The 6910-nt window shown below is 43.9% G+C and overlaps 4 pseudogenes; 2 read left to right on the forward strand and 2 right to left on the reverse strand.

Moving 5' to 3' along the window:
- Positions 1-4455: 4455 nt before the first annotated feature.
- Positions 4456-4573, reverse strand: LOC134913878 (5S ribosomal RNA; annotated as a pseudogene).
- Positions 4574-4735: 162 nt separating this feature from the next.
- On the reverse strand, positions 4736-4853 carry LOC134912721 (5S ribosomal RNA; annotated as a pseudogene).
- Positions 4854-6126: 1273 nt separating this feature from the next.
- LOC134912369 (5S ribosomal RNA) lies at positions 6127-6244 on the forward strand (annotated as a pseudogene).
- Positions 6245-6406: 162 nt separating this feature from the next.
- Positions 6407-6524, forward strand: LOC134913879 (5S ribosomal RNA; annotated as a pseudogene).
- The last annotated feature ends 386 nt before the right edge of the window (positions 6525-6910 follow it).

Raw genomic sequence — 6910 nt, forward strand, 5'->3', positions numbered from 1 at the left:
CTTGTCGGCTCCAGATGAGCCTTTGGAAGGTTCAGGATCCAACCGTACTCCCTGAGCAGATGCATTGTGAGAGCAATGGACCCTAACAGCTTCTCCCTGGACGATGCCTTGATCAGCAAATCATCCAGATATGGAATTATGTTCACCCCCTGCTTGCGGAGGAGAACCATCATCTCTGCCATCACCTTGGAGAAGTCCCTCGGCGCTGTGGAGAGACCGAATGGCAGTGCTTGAAACTGATAGTGATCGTCTATCAGTGCAAACCTGAGATAAGCCTGATGCGGTGACCAAGTCGGAATGTGGAGGTACGCATCCTTCATGTCCAGGGACACAAGGAACTCCTCCTCTGCCAGTCCTGAGATTACCGCTCTCAAAGACTCCATTTTGAATTTGAACTCCCTGAGATAAGGGTTTAATGATTTCAAGTTCAGAATTGGCCTGACCAAACCATCTGGCTTTGGTACCACAAAAAGGTCCGAATAGTAACCGTTGTTTAACTGATGAGGTGGAACTGGAACAATGACCTCCGACAGTACCAATTTTCGGATAGCGTCCAGTAGAATAGCTCTGTCTGCCGGCAAAGCTAGCAAGCCTGATTTGAAGAATCGGTGAGGTGGAAGAGTTTGGTACTCCAGCCTGTATCCCCGGGACACAATATCCTGTACCCAGGGATCCAGGCCGGACGACACCCAGACATGGCTAAAATGCCGGAGTTTCACTCCCACCTGACCGACCTCCATGCTGTGCGGTCCACCGTCATGCTGAGGACTTTGAGGCACTAGAAGCAGGCTTCTGGTCCTGGGAACCTGCAGGTGCATGTTTTTTGGATTTGTCACAACCACCTCTAAAGAAGGTGTGAGAGGGCTTGCTCTTTCTAGACCTAGCGGGCCGAAAGGACTGTGACGTGTTGGGAGAAAAGGGTTTCTTCATAGCCGGTGCAGCTGAGGGAAGAAAAGGAGACTTACCAGCGGTAACCGTGGCAATACATGCATCCAGCGCCTCCCCAAAAAGAGCCTGACTTGTGTAGGGTAGGTTCTTCACACTTTTCCTGGATTCTGCGTCCGCAGACCATTGGCACAGCCAGAGACCCCTGCGAGCCAAGACGGACAGGGAAGAGATCCCAGCAGCCATGGAACCCAGATCCTTCATGGATTCTACCTGAAACCCCGCAGAATCCTGTATGTTACATAAAAACAAATCAACATCACCTTTATCCATCGTAGTCAAGTCGTCCTGCAGAGTGCTTGACTACTTTGCTATTGCTTTTGAAATCCATGCACAGGCAATAGTAGGCCGTAGTATCACCCCTGAAGCCGTGTAAATGGATTTGAGTGTAGCATCAACCTTGCGATCTGCCAGGTCTTTCAACGCGGTAGATCCCGGGACAGGTAAGACCACCTGCTTTGACAGCCTGGATACAGACGCGTCAACAATAGGCGGGGTCTCCCATTTTTTCCTGTCCTCCTCCGGGAAGGGAAAAGCAACCAGAACCCTTTTAGGGATCTGGAATTTTTTCTCCGGGTTTTACCATGATTTCTCAAATATAGCATTTAATTCCTTAGATGCAGGGAAGGTTAGCGAGGCTTGCTTATGGTCTGTGAAGTAAACCTCAACCTGCTGAGGAGTTGTGTCTGCAATATTCCAACACATCCCGCATGGCCTCAATCATCAACTGCACCCCCCTAATGCCGTCCCCTCAACACATCCCCATCACCGTCTGCCGTTTCAGAATCAGTATCATCTTGAGTAATTTGGGCAAGAGCACGTATTTCAGAGTGTACCGCAATGGGGCCCGAGGAGACAGAACCGAACCATACTGCCATATAGGATTACAATACCTGAGTTGTATTCCCAGTCTGAGCAATCCTCTCCGAAATCTGAGAAATAACCCCTCTAATAGTGGCAAACCACTCCGGTTCCCTAGCCGGGATCTGCGCTACAACAGTGCAATCCTGACAACATGGAATGGGATCATCCTGAGAAGACATATCCTCTGCAGCATATGAGACAGTCTCTAGATATGGTAGTTAGCAAACCCACACACCCCACATACACACAGGATAATGGGTAGACAGAGTTTCCCTCCCAAGAACGGCAGAGATACAGAGATTGGAGCCAACCCACACACAGCGCTTTACAGGTATAGGGAGACCCTTAACCAGCACTGACTGTGCCCCTTAATAGGTGACACCGCCTATATACAGCCTCCCCTCCCCTTCTAAAACCCCCTGGTACCATACAGATAGCTGGAGGGACTGCTCTTAACAGGCAGCTGCAGGCAGGAAACTGGCGCTGAAACGCTGCTGGGTCTGCTCTGAGAAGCTCCGCCCCCTAATGGCGCTGTTTTCCAGCTCTAGAAGATTATGCTGGCCTGAGGATTTTACTGCTGGCTGAGATCCAGGGACCCAAACAGGTTTTGTGGTCAGTAAAGGGTGTAGACGCCGGCTCAGTGCGCCCCTTACAATGCCGCACCATGTACTGCTGAACCCTGGAGCGCAGTTAGTACTGCGTTACCTACCCTGTTACCGTCATCTTCACATTGGCTCCCCTCTATCCAGGGGGCCGATGACTCACTCGCCACTGATCTTCAGGCTCTGTAAGGGGGTGGCAGCATGCTGCCAGGGTGTGCGTTCCCCTGCGGCGGGGTGCGATCAATCCCCTCAGGAGCTCAGTATCCTGTCAGCGGAAATAGTGGCTCAGACCCCGCAGGGCAGACACTACTCCCACCTTCAGTCCCACGATGCAGGGAGGCTGTTGCCAGCAGCCTCCCTGTAAAATAAAAAAACTCTAAAATAAACTTTTACTAAGAAAGTTCTGTAGAGCTCCCCTAGCTGAGACCGGCTCCTCCGGGCACATTTTCTAAACTGAGTCTGGTAGGAGGGGCATAGAGGGAGGAGCCAGCCCACACTGTTAAACTCTTAAAGTGCCAATGGCTCCTGGTGGACCCGTCTATACCCCATGGTACTAATATGGACCCCAGCATCCTCTGGGATGTAAGACAAAATAGTATTTTAATTATTAAAAAGGTATTTGTATATAGTTATAGACCTTAAACAATTATTCATATCCATATTACATATTATATACTGTATATTATTATATGTGTATAATTATAAATCTTAAAATGTTTATTCATATCCAACATGGGTGTATTTCCCCCAAAATTTTCACTCATATATTTATTCAAAAAGGTATGTATACATCAATATTTCCAGGATTGCACTCGTAAATTGAATATCCATCCTTGCTTATAAAAGTGTATTAATAAAATTAATATTACCATGTGCAGTTACAGTTATAAATTTTTTTGTTATTGAAAGGATAATAAATCCCTTTAGTGTTAATACAAATAATAAACTGACTATTAAAGCACAGTTCCTGAATATATACCTTATAGATATTACATTTTACATTATATGACCATCTAAGTGTTCTCAAGACTTAGGTTATTCTTCAGATCATTTTAAAAGATAGTTAAAATCTCCGCAGGAAAGGCAAGTTAAATTATATCACATATGATAGAGAACATAGGATGTCACATCTGTCGAGCTTTCGTCACTTGGATTCCTTGTTAACCAGGTAAGTAGAGCTGAATTGTTCTAAAAAAAAATATATTAACCATTGTTAGTACTATGTTGTAACCATTGTCAGATCTAGAAAAAATAAGATTTTACTTACCGGTAAATCTATTTCTCGTAGTCCGTAGTGGATGCTGGGGACTCCGTAAGGACCATGGGGAATAGACGGGCTCCGCAGGAGACATGGGCACTTTAAGAAAGAATTTAGATTCTGGTGTGCTCTGGCTCCTCCCTCTATGTCCCTCCTCCAGACCTCAGTTAGAGAAACTGTGCCCGGAAGAGCTGACAGTACAAGGAAAGGATTTTGGAAATCCAGGGCAAGACTCATACCAGATAAATTCAATATGGAACCGCACTAGTCTTAACAATCTAAACAGAATATAGAAATAACATAAAGAAACCAATATATATGCAGTTGGCAAAAAAGTTTTAAACTGCTGATAATTGGCGGTGCTCCCAGGAATTTTGTAGACTGGACTACAATTGAAAAAGAGAGAAAAGACAAAAAACCCTTGTTTGGGAGCACTCGTTTGTAATGATTAATATGATGTAAGTAGAATAAGTAATAAGATGGAATAAAACTTAACCTTTAATTGTTTCTTGAATAAAAAGAAATAAATGTGAAATGATTTTGAGACTCGTGTCTAATATTTGAAGAAAGGAACTTGTTTGACCTTTTTAGCAAATGAGGTACAAGTTACTAAAAGAAGGTGAAAATATCAGAAGGAATGTGTTTGATGGATACCATAATGTTCTGATGAAATAAAGTGTATCCAGAACAGTCACTGCACATGCCTTGGAATGAAGGTTTTCAATAGAAGCGTGATGTGGTAGCAGGGTTAAGTTGGCAAACAGAATCTCTTGAGAAAGAAGAGGGGGCCCACTGCACCTGGTATTCTCAGGGGGTTTCCCTTCCTGATACTGACCAGGCCATACCTGCTTAGCTTCCGAGATCGGACAAGATCGGGCGCATTCAGGGTAGTATGGCCGTGGGCCTGTCGTTGGAAATGTGAGGAAAGAGATGAGAGAGGAAATCCACTCTTATTGTCTGTACTGTACATAAATCAAAACCATGAATAGTCCGGGAGTGTTTTTCCAGAAACAGAAATAGAAGTAGTAGTATGGAAAACGTTAGATGAGATTTGTCCTTTAAAAGGGGCCCACCGCACCTGGTATTCTCAGGAGGTTCTCCTTCCTAGTACTGACCAGGCCATGCCTGCTTAGCTTCCGAGATTGGACAAGGTCGGGCGTATTCAGGGTAGTATGGCCGTGGGCCAGTATAGAGGAAATATGAATGGAAAGGGAGAGTATGCTGCTTTCTGTACTTCACACTCAACCAAGGCCACAGATAGTCTCAAATTGGTATTTCCAGACAAAGTCTGGAGCGCGGGCGGCCGCGCTCAATCACTGTAGCGGGACTGTGAACAGAGGAGACCTGGACAACGTTCGCCGCATACCTTGCGGCCGCGGTAACTGACACTAGACCACCAGGGTTATAAGTGTGCAGCGGGAATCAATAGAGCACAATGAGAATTAATCCGTTGTCTAACACCGACTGTATACTTGAGTATATACCCGTTTGTTACTATATTTGATCTCAGTGCTGCGGTAATCTCTATTAGACCACCAGGATTTAAATCTGTGCCTATACACATTCCCAATTTTATAAAAGGGTTTGTTCGCATACACAGTGGTAGTGGTAGCAGATACTAGATCTCAGTGTACCACTACACTCCCCTCTGTTTTAGAACTGCAGTAACTACACTATATTTGCGGATAGAAATCTGCACAATTTTGTCTTAATACCCGCCTATGCCTCTAAGGTTTTAGATTTAGGTATTCAACCGTGATTTCAACACACAAGTGTATTTATGTTAGCATTTTCTATTTGTTGCCATTAATTATTGAATATTTGATATTTGGTATCAATCTTTCTCACTCTGAATATAAGGCTAATAGTATAATTTGTGAGCCAGCCTTGAGCTCCTTACCAACATATGATCACTCACTTGGTTTTTCTTCAGGGGACCAGTAATTATTGTGTTAATTGTCATCTAATTATTTTTGAGTTATTTCTTAGCTCTGTTCTATAACAAATTGGCATAGATCAACCTCATTCCCACTATAAGACTATATATATAATATCCATGAGCCAGCCTTGAGCTCTTTGCCAGCACATGATTACTTATCTGATTTCCCTTCAGGGGGCCAGCAAGTTTTGTGCTGATTATCATTGAACCATCTATAAGCCTTTCTCTGAGCTCGGATTTTTATTTTATTTTCATTTATCAGTTATCATTTTTTCTCAGTCCAAGGATCAAGATATACACACACACACCATACATCATTTCTCAGCATTTTCCATGAGAGTTTACTATCTGCCAAACTTTACCTACCACACTACATCCCTATCAATCCCAGACACTCAGAATTATCCTGACACACCTTTGTCTGGAAATACCAATTTGAGACTATCTGTGGCCTTGGTTGAGTGTGAAGTACAGAAAGCAGCATACTCTCCCTTTCCATTCATATTTCCTCTATACTGGCCCACGGCCATACTACCCTGAATACGCCCGATCTTGTCCAATCTCGGAAGCTAAGCAGGCATGGCCTGGTCAGTACTAGGAAGGAGAACCTCATGAGAATACCAGGTGCGGTGGGCCCCTTTTAAAGGACAAATCTCATCTAACGTTTTCCATACTACTACTTCTATTTCTGCTTCTGGAAAAACACTCCCGGACTATTCATGGTTTTGATTTATGTACAGTACAGACAATAAGAGTGGATTTCCTCTCTCATCTCTTTTCTCACATTTCCAACGACAGGCCCACGGCCATACTACCCTGAATGCGCCCGATCTTGTCCGATCTCGGAAGCTAAGCAGGTATGGCCTGGTCAGTATCAGGAAGGGAAACCCCCTGAGAATACCAGGTGCAGTGGGCCCCCTCTTCTTTCTCAAGAGATTCTGTTTGCCAACTTAACCTTGCTACCACATCACGCTTCTATTGAAAACCTTCATTCCAAGGCATGTACAGTGACTGTTCTGGATACACTTTATTTCATCAGAACATTATGGTATCCATCAAATACATTCCTTCTGATATTTTCACCTTCTTTTAGTAACTTGTACCTCATTTGCTAAAAAGGTCAAACAAGTTCCTTTCTTCAAATATTAGACACGAGTCTCAAAATCATTTCACATTTATTTCTTTTTATTCAAGAAACAATTAAAGGTTAAGTTTTATTCCATCTTATTACTTATTCTACTTACATCATATTAATCATTACAAACGAGTGCTCCCAAACAAGGGTTTTTTGTCTTTTCTCTC

The sequence above is a fragment of the Pseudophryne corroboree genome, chromosome 4 (assembly GCF_028390025.1).
Source record: "Pseudophryne corroboree isolate aPseCor3 chromosome 4, aPseCor3.hap2, whole genome shotgun sequence".
Taxonomy (NCBI): Eukaryota; Metazoa; Chordata; class Amphibia; order Anura; family Myobatrachidae; genus Pseudophryne; species Pseudophryne corroboree.